Here is a 10175-nt window from a genome sequence, read left to right as displayed (position 1 = left end):
CCAAGGCAGTTCTGTCTCCAAGAATAACAAGCTCAGGAAAGAGAATCACACACACACACACACACACACACACACACACACACACACACACATGCTCTGAACATCCAGGAGCAGCTTGATGCAAAATATAAACCTCTGATAGAAAAGGGTAGAAAAAAATATAGAGAAAGATCAGAAATGAAGAGGGGGAGGGAACGAGGAGAAGAGAAGCCTGGAAGTGGAGGAAGGACGTTCAGGAAAAAGAATGGAACCTTTTCAGGCGTGGTCACCCTTCCCGAGGTCATGAGGCCTGCGGCAGCCTCCCAGGGCCTCTGCCCTCAGTGGAAGGTTCTAGAGCCCAGTTATGACCGAGTAGCCCTGTCTGACAAAGGCAGTACTCCTCACCTCTGGCCTTGGTTCATTCAGCTGTAAAATGAGACCGATACTTGACTCAGGTATCTACCTGAGTTCCCCTCTCTCCCCACCAAGAGATGGGGTCTTCCCCTCTGTTTACCAGCTAAGGACGGGGAGGGGGTGGCTCTATGAGGGGAACAGAGAAGTGATGGGGGTGGGGAGGTTGGAAGGGGTGAGGGCCTTTGACCCCCAGAAATATAGAAACCTGGCTCTAGAAGTCCTCTAGCATTAGTTTCTTGAGTGTGATTTGAGTTTTGTTTGTATTTGTGTCCTGTTCTAATAACCAAATGAAGCCAGCCAGCCAGCGTTTATAATAACAATCGATACTAGCTACCATTTATCAAGTACCTACAACATGTCAGCCACTGCACCTCTAATCCTTCCTTAACCAACACAATTCTGAAAGGTACATATTTATATCATCGCCTCCAATTTAGGGATTAAGAAAAGGTATGGACTTGCTTAATGCCATGAGCCAGCAAGTGTCTGAGCCAGGCTTTGAACTCAGCTGTATTCTGTGCCGAAGTTCATATTCATTACTCTTTACCACACTGTCTCCTACAAAGTCCACCTTGGGGGCAGGGGTTTTGAACTCCCCTTCCCCCCACCCCCAGAAAAAGTAGTTTCTTACTTTAGAGATCTGATCAGAACCAGGGCTTAAGGGGTATGCACCAGGGAGCTGAGACCCATCCACGTTGGTGGGGCTGGGTGGGGGCAGTTGTCTTAGTGCCAAGTGCAAAGGAGAGGTATGGACAGAAAGGCACCAGACCCCCGCGGGCTAGGAGATTGAACAGGCTTTCAGGAGGATCCTTGTCTGCGCTTTGATGGGTAGAGAGGATTTCATTAGGTAGAGGGGGTAAAGCTTTGAACTTCCAGAGTCCCCCTTGAAAATGTGTTTAACCTGGACCCCGAGTGAGATCGCACAAGAAGCTGTTCTCAGCCGGCACGTGTCCGACGTTGGTTGATGGCCATCTGATAACAGGAGGCCAATGCTGAGGGGTGGAGGGTGAGGGCCCCGCTCTCAGACCACCTGAGTCTACATCCTGGTTCCCTACTGACGGCGTCTGGGACTTGATATTTCTGTCCTTAAGCTCAGTTTCTGGATCTGCACACAGAGCTGCTGAGAGGATCAAATGAGCTAAGGCACATACAGTGTCTCCTGGTACATAGTAGGTGCTCAACCAATGTTAGCAATTATGAAGTCCAGGAGGACAGGGACCCTAAACGGTGTCTTGGCAGAGGGAGGTGGGACCATACTAGGAACCAATTTGCCTTCCTCATAGTTTCTCAGAGATCCACACTATTTAAACACCTCTCTCAGCCAAAGACACTGAGAATAGCTCATACAAGCTTCCAGGGCCACCCCTGGCCTGTGTAGGGCATCGTATCTTCCAAGGTTCATTCATACCTCCTGTCTCATGGGCTCCTATGAGGCAGGCAAGGCTGGTGTCAACTGACTTTGGACACAGGCTGTAAAATGAGGCACAGAGAGGAGCCTGTGTCCAAAGTCACCTGGCAAATCGGTGTCAGAGCTAGAGCTAGAAGCAGGGTGTTCTGATGCCAAGTCTGTGCCCTCAGCCAGATGCTGGGCCTGACTAATAGGGGTCCCTTCTTATAGGATTGGTTTTACCAGGAGTGTGAAATGCAGGGGTATAGGCAAATTATATACCCCTGCTGCCCTCAGTTTTACCTATCTGGGAAATGGATCTCACTTGCTCTGATTAGGGTCTGTTTCTTATACGCCTGTGCCATTCCTAAGATGCCATTAAGCCTGAGCACAGTACCCCCTGAATAAATGAGATCAGTTCACATACACAGTGGAGATAGCCTTGAAGTCACAAAAGGTGGTGGGGTGGCCCCAATCTTCTGTTTTAGGGGTACCTGACATTTGAACAGAGCCCTGTCATTCATCAGGCACTTATATTCATACATTTCATCCTTAGTATGATCTCCATTCGGTAGGGATCAGAGAGGCTAAGGGACCTGCCCCAAGTCATACAACCAGAAAACATCAGGACAGGGACTTGATTTCTGAGTCCCACCTCTTTCTTGTCCTCCATGGCTGCCTTGATGCTGTGACTTTTGGGACAATTTTATTGCTATGATCCACAAGTCTTCCTGAATCCTGCTCAGCTCAGCAAATCTGGGGCTCAGGGTGGTGCTTCTATCTGCCAAATCCCCATGGCAGGCCCCAGCCGGCAGACTCCCACGGCCCCGGGAGCATCCCGCTGTCTTCAGCCTCCAGCTGCCCCTCTGCTCCAGCCCGCGGCTTCAAAGCCACCTGACAGAATTAGCGGCTGTGGCAAGGGTGAGCGGGTGCTACACAGGGGCAGAGAAGGGATGTGGGTTCTTTTCCAGACTTGGGGATGAGGCGGGGCAGCAGCTACCTGCATCCTTTGAGCAGGTTCTTACTTAGTCCCTGTGGTCTGTGTAGGCACTGAAACCCGAAAGAAGGCAGTGGGCAGGAGCGAGGGCAGGGAGGCCTGAATGAAGCAGCTGGCCAGCCCCAAGGATTCTGTAGGGTGTGCCCCACCCTGCCCTTGGCAGTTCTCCTAAGAGAGGCAGCCACACCCCTTGGCCCTAGAATGCCCTGGAGCCTCAGCTGCCCCAGAGGCTGGGGCCAGACGTGTGGGCTGGGAGGCTGGACAGGGCCACCTCAACTTCCAGCCTGTGCCCTGCCTACTGGAGCACCCCAGGCAGCGTGCCCACAGCTGGGTGAAGCTGGCCTCACCCGCTCTGCCACACCCACTCTGGGACATGCCTGGAGACCATAGTCCCCAGCTCTCCTCAGACCTAGGGCTTGGAGCTGGTTGGTTTCTGTAAAATGAGCCCTGAGTTTCTCTCCCCTGTCAAATGTCCCCCTACAGCTGGAATGCAGCCTCACCCTGCCCCCCTATTTCTTTTCGCCTATTGTCTAGTCTCCCCAACAGCAGGACAAGAAGTGAGGGCCAGGGAAGAGGCTGGGCCTGGGAGGCAGGCACTCCTAGGCTCTCACCCCAGCCACAGACAGATTTCTGAGTGTTCCTCCACCCGGAGGCTTGAGTGTTTTTCTCCTGTGACCAGGCATTGAAGCCTGAGTTAACAATGCCACCAGTCTGTTGAGCTTTACATTTAGAAAAGCTCGTTCACATCTCCTTTTCTCCAAACATTTTCCTAGGATCCCTGGGTATAGAAGGAATTATTTGGCCTGCTTTTCTGAGGTGAAACTTAACCTCATGCTGGTAAACAGATTTGCCCAAGGTCACAGCACTAGGTAAGTGACAGAGACCCCAGACCTCCTGACTTGCAGCCCAGACTCTGTCCACTGTATCATGCCGTATCCCTCGTCAACCCCTCCCTCACCATCATCATGGCCTCCGCCTTCCCCCTCACAAACTGGTTTGGTTTTATCAGAACAAGATCTAGGACCACCCGCAGGGGTTTGGAGTAGGGGCAAAAGCCAAGGTGGGCTTCTCTCCCCCTCAATTCTTACAGGGATGAAACATATACTCAGGATAGACTAAAGGGGTCCCTATGAGGGTGGCCTGAGAGGCAGGTGAGGAAGAGTGAGGGGCAGCGCCATGCCTGGCTCTGGTGATGGGGGCTGGGGGGACAGCCTGAGCTGTTTAATCATCCTCTGGAGGACGCCCTTCCTCTTCCCCCAGCTGCCTGCCAGGAACCAGAGTGGCCCTTGCCTCACCCTCTCGCCCACGGAGCGGCCTTTTTCTTTTCAGGCACTTTCACCTCCTTGATGAGGCCGGCATTATACCCATTTTATAGACAAATTCAAGTCAAGTGGGGCGAAGGTGGCAGAGCAATGTGGTTCAATGACTGCTGGACAGCTCACAGGTCCCCTGAGGCCATCGATTTTTCTACAGCAGCGTCCAATAACCTTGCAGCAAAGATAGAAAGAGTGGGTACTTTAAGGGGCTCACATGGTCTCGGAAGATAGGGAGGGATCTCTCCAGTGAGCTGGAGAGAGCTGGAGGGGCTGAGGGCCGGCAGAGCCCTCCAGTGGGGAGGGTCCCACCACTGATGGCTGGAGCCCCGGGGTGCCGGCTTGTGGGAGTCTGGGCCAGGTGCATAAAGTGGTGCCCCTTCAAGCTGTTGTGCTTTAATTATTTATTCACCCTTTATTTATTAGAGGGTGAGGTGGGAGGAGTGGGGAGACTTGTTTCCTTTTCAGAAAAATTGCACACCTCTTTATGTTCAAAATAAAGGATTTATTACTCATGTTTATCACAGGCGATTTCTCAAGCCAGAAAACTCCCTGGGAGGCTTATTAAACCTTATTAAACCACTGAAAATTTAGATAATAAAATAAATCACTTGTCTCCCATAAAGAGCATTACGCTGGGTGCTACTGAGTTTCAGAATCCTGCTCCCCATGGCTGCCTTTTCTGGAGGTGTCCTAGCTGGTCTGCCATCCTCCCTGCAGTCACACACGGGAGGTGGAAGGTGGGGGACACACAGGAGTCCCCTGGGAGTGCTATTCTTTTTAGCATTTCTGCCTAACTGCCCCAGCTCCTGTGGAAGAATGGGGATGGCTTAGATTTTGCTAGTCATTAAAGGGTTGTGTGTGGACACCTGGGTTCAGTGGCATTCTGAGTTCCCTGGGGACATTTTAGTATCTCTTCTAGAAGGCACCAAGGCAGCTGCATAGCTGGCCAGCCTCTGAGTGTGCTCTGCCCACAGGCTACCCTAAGCCATGTGCCAAGGATTCCCAGTATTGTGCCATGGCCACCAAGCCAGTGGACCTCACAGTGGGAGAAGGGCAAGCAGGTGCCTGGTGAGAGGGTCACAGCCTGAGTGGAGAAGGCCGAGTTCTGTTTTGGGAAAGAGGATGGGGAGTTAAGGGCTGAGAAATGCTCGGGTGCGTAGTCTGCAGAGAGGGACTAACACCCTTTCGGGGAGGAAGTACAATGACGGCTGCATTTACGAGTAACCTCTGCTCTGCAGCTGAGTTACAGGTGACCCTGGACTAGCCAAGTTCCCCCTCTGAGATTCGGTTTCTTCTCTAATGTGAGACTAGGAGGTTATAAAAGTCGGCTGCTGCCACACCCTCAATGGTTCTGTGGTGTCCTCCAGCTTATCCACGTAAGTATTTTGGTTCTGGGCTAGATCCTTGGTCACAGAGGTCACAAAGAGCTCGACTTCTGCTGTCTTGGGGCTGCTGTGCCCCACCGTGGCTTTCGTGACTGTCCCTCCCCCACAATCCCCACCTCCCCCAGGTGTCTCAGAGAGGTGCCGGGTTACACGGGGAACTGGGTGTGAACACATGCTGGGCTTTCAGAGGATGTGTGGTCTGCGACGTCAGAGTGGGGGCAGCATTTGGCCACGCTGAGCAGCGTGATGGAGACACGACAGGCTGGGGGAAAGTGCTCGACGTGCTCCCTCACTCAGCACCTGAACGAGGAAAGGAGGCTGATCCGGGTTCTTGCTTCTGACTCTCAGTGGCCAAGGACAGTTGTGGAGCTGGGCAGTGGCTGTGGCAGGGTCTGGAAGCTGCTTCCCCAGAATGTACATAAATTCTTTACCAACAGTGCCACAGGCCCTGTGTGAGGGGTGTGAGGTGGCCGACAGGGACTGGCTTGACAGAGACGCAGTATGGGAGACAGAGGGTTCTGCGTTTCCTCTAACTGAAAACAGAATCGGACTGGAAGCAGAGGTAGCGCGTGCTTATTCTGTACTATTCACCATCCTATTTTATACAGTTGCTCTCATTTAATCCTCAAAAATGGCATGAAGTAGCTAGTGTCATCATTGTCATCCCATTTTTCAAATGAGGAAACTGAGGTGGAGCTGGGCCTTGAACCCAGCAGTCAGGCTTAAGGTTTCCTAAGCAGCTGCGATGCTACTTCTCAGCTCTAGGGGAATTTACCCATTTTGCTCGGGGGTTAAGAGATGGGGATGAAAGGGATGGGATTCCTGGCCTTCAGAACTCACAGAAGAGCGGGAGATGGAGACACATAAAGACAAGTCCTAACTCTAGTGCCAAGTGTTAGCCCAGAGGTGTGGGCTGGGCTCCTTGAAAGCGGGGCCGGAGGCAGGGGCTCTGCTGGGGTCAGGGAGGGGCCTCTACTGAGGAAATGATGCTGAAGCTGAGCTCTAAGGCCCCAGGCAGTCAGGGGTGCAGGGCAGGGGTAGGAGGACATTCTAGCCAAGGAAACAGTGTGTGGAAAGGAAGGGTCAGAAGCTTGAGCTTGGCATAGCAGAAACAATGAGTAGTGGGGGTGTTGGGTTCCAAGACAGAAGCTCGGTGAGTTCAGAGAGGCCACCGAGGGGAAGTCGGGGAAGGTTCTGGATGGAAGAGGAAACTGCTCGGTGCTGCAGGCAGTCCTGGAGAAGGCAGGGAAGGGCAGCTGGAAACCAACTAGAAGACTGTACCTTTGGACCCATGAAGCTGCTTCTTATTACTCACAGCCATATCCCTGCCCTTCTCCCTGCCCCAGACCTCTGGGACCAGTGCCCAGGGGCTCCAGGGGGAAGGAACTGTGGGAGGGAGGAGGGAAGAGTCACCCTCCAAGGCCTCATCTAGGTGTCAGATGTCCTAGTTATGCCTCAGCTCTCAAAAAACACTTCTGCCTCCCGGCCGTTGTCCACTTCGATTTGGAGACAAGGCCCAGATCAGCGACCCAGCCTGACAGCCTCAAGGATCCTGGCCCTGCCTGTGTTTTCCATGGGAATTAAAACCTCAGATTTGCCTCCAAACTTGCCCTTTTCTTCTAAGCAGACGCCATGCACCACGAGCACTGCCTGGCATTGGGCTGGGAAGAACAAACTAGAAGCTTGCAATTTTCAGGCTTAATTGCACAGTTACATATAATATTATAATATAACTTTTATTGCACTGAGAAAGTCCAAGCATTTCCTTTTCCTATTTATACTCGAGCTCAGTCTCTCCTCTGCTATAATTTCCCTCCCTGCCTGCTGCAGAAGCTGATGGCTATTTGGTTCCAGGGAAATTAAGATGTGAGTAGAAACTCGATTAACAAATGTTATTGATTGCTCACCACATGCTTGACACAGGCTTCATGCTGAGTGGGATTTTAAACAAGACCTCAAACCTGCTTTTGAGGGGCTTCTGGCTTCACTGAGCAGGTAAGACTAACCCACAGTAATAAGTCCTCACTTAAAGTCATCATAGGTTCTTGGAACTGTGGCATAATGACATATGGTGAAAGGACGTATAACAAAACCAATGTTACCATAGGCTCATATAAACAAGAGTTAAGTTCCTATGGCATCTCAGCAACATTATAGGGAAACAATGATGAATGAAATGATGTTATTCAAGGATCTACTGTATTAGAGGGAAATAGGAACCAAGAAGGAATCCATGTAGGCTAAGTCCTACAATCAGGGATGTGGGAGCCAGTGATAGGTGGGTGTCTGTATTACACAGCTGTCTGGGCAGGACCCCACTCCCTAGCAAGACCGCATGATGGTGCACAGAAAGCACCTTCTTTAAAGCACAGCCAGATAATACAGCTTCGCCTGTACGTTTGGCTTCACCAGTGCATATCTCAGGGGCAGGAGCCTTCCTTCCCTCTGCCACATCTGCCCCCAGCCACAGGAACCCAGCACCAAGGACTTGGCTCTTTCACAGCCTCTGGGAAGGGTCGCTCACCTGTCAGCACCTTACAAAGTAACTACCCACCTCCACCACCTCGATTCTTCCATTTGCACCAAGAGAGAACATTTTCTCAAGGCACAAGAATCTTCCAACCTCCACCCCCCCAGTCCAGAGAAGCCTGGCTGATCCACTGACAAGCTGGAACAGGCTCAGCGATTTCCTCAAACCTAGGAAGTCCAGTCCCCCTTTGAAGTCTTAAGATCAAAAAATGGTGAATAAGAAATACAAGGTTAGAAATTTTAAAAAGAGTTGGCAAAAAACATCATTATTTGCAGAGGATAGGATTGGACACTTTCCTATACAAACAACAGACAAGTTCAAAAATAGGTTAGAGGATCCCATTTACTTGGCAACAAAAATAGATACACCACCTTAGGAATAAGCTCTTAAGAAATGTGTAAGATCCATACAAAGAAAGTTTTAAAACATGACCAAAGTGCTTTTTAAAAAAACGTAAATGGAAAGCATACCCTGCTCTTGGATAGGGAGCCACAATATTGTAATCATGCCAATTTTTCCTAAATAGTTCAATAAATGCAATATGAACCCAATAAAAATATCAACCAGAATTTCTATTGAAATCAGATAAGCCGACTGTAAAGTTCATATAAAAAAAAGCATTTAAGAATAGCCAAGAGATTTTTGAAACAGATGAGTAATGGGAGTAAGGAGACTAGCCTTATAGATATGAAAACACATTATAAAGCCATGAAAATAAAGCATTTGGTATTGGATCGTGAGCAGAGGGGTAGATCAATAGAAAGTAACAGATCATTCATGAATAGACTCATGTTAATTAATATACAGAAGAATTTAGCATCTAATAAAGGTGGAATTTCAATTTTTATTTTAAGATGGATTTTTTAAAAATAAATGAAATTGGGACAACTGGCCAATCATGTAGGACATGAAACAAAACTTGGATCCCTTTCTCACTTCTTACACCAAAATAAATGATTGGTATAGCAAGGATTTAAAAGTTTTTTAAAAATCAGGAAAAGGAACTATTGGAGAATTATTTTATATTTCCAAAGGGAAATGCTTCTCTTAGAAAGACAGGAAATCCAGAAGCCATCAAAGATTGATAAATTTGACTAAATAATGGCTTAAAAATTTGTGACATCAAGAATTCCTTAACAAAATCAAAATACAAATAATTGGGAAAAATATTTGCAAAACATATGATGAAGGAGGGCTAATATCCTTTATAGAGAGAGCTTAGAGCAAATCGGGTAAAAACGTATCGCTTGTTAGAAAAATTGGCAAAAAACATGAAGAGGAAGATCACAGAAAAAGAAATACAAATCGCTTTTAAATATGTGAAAAATGCTCAACATTACTCTGCATAAAACAAGTCTGAATAAAAATTAAATAGATTTTAATTTTCATCTATTGGATGGGCAAAATGAAAAATTTTGGCAATCCGGAAATTTCCCTTATAGATATTTATCTTAAAGTTTTTTTACCACATGTACCCAAACTTAAGTAAAAAGATTGTCCCTGCAACATTGATTCTATAGCCAGAGAGTGGAAGCAAACAGTGTGCTCACCAGTGGAGGGGGCTCTCTAGGTAAATCAAAGAGTAGTATGCGGCCATTAAAAACAGTGAGGGAATCCGTATATGGATATATAGAGAAGTAGCTCTAAGATTTTCCTGCAAAGCATGCTGCATAGTGCATGGTTTGTTACCACATTTGGAAAGAAAAAGATGACTAGGAGGTACATGGGTTATCTTTGGAAAGATACAGTAAAAACTGGTTATGTGTTCTTTCTGAGATGAGTTGGAGAGCTGCCAGTGAGGGGTAGAAGGTAGATTTATTTTCCTATATATTCTCTTTGGTGATATTTGAATTTGAAAGCCATTACTATTAAAAATGTTGAATGATTTGGATTCTCCCCTCTCACGTATTCCCAAATCTTTGAGATTTTTGGTAAAGTCTGATCACTACCGATTTGTTCTGGGCCTTTCAGTTACTCAAACTCAGTTTTTGTGTTTGTGAAATGGAGTTAAGGACACTGGGCTGCCTATCATATAAGTGATTGTGAGGACTGGATGAGAATTGAACAAGAACAGGCTTTGGCTGCCATCAAATCCTATAGGATACAACTGTTAGGATATTAAGGTGACCCACGTTCTGTCTAGCACCTACCTACTGTATAGCAATAT

The sequence above is a fragment of the Pteropus alecto genome, unplaced genomic scaffold (genome assembly GCF_000325575.1).
Source record: "Pteropus alecto unplaced genomic scaffold, ASM32557v1 scaffold146, whole genome shotgun sequence".
In the NCBI taxonomy this organism is placed as follows: domain Eukaryota; kingdom Metazoa; phylum Chordata; class Mammalia; order Chiroptera; family Pteropodidae; genus Pteropus; species Pteropus alecto.
Note: the sequence above shows the minus strand (reverse complement) of the source record.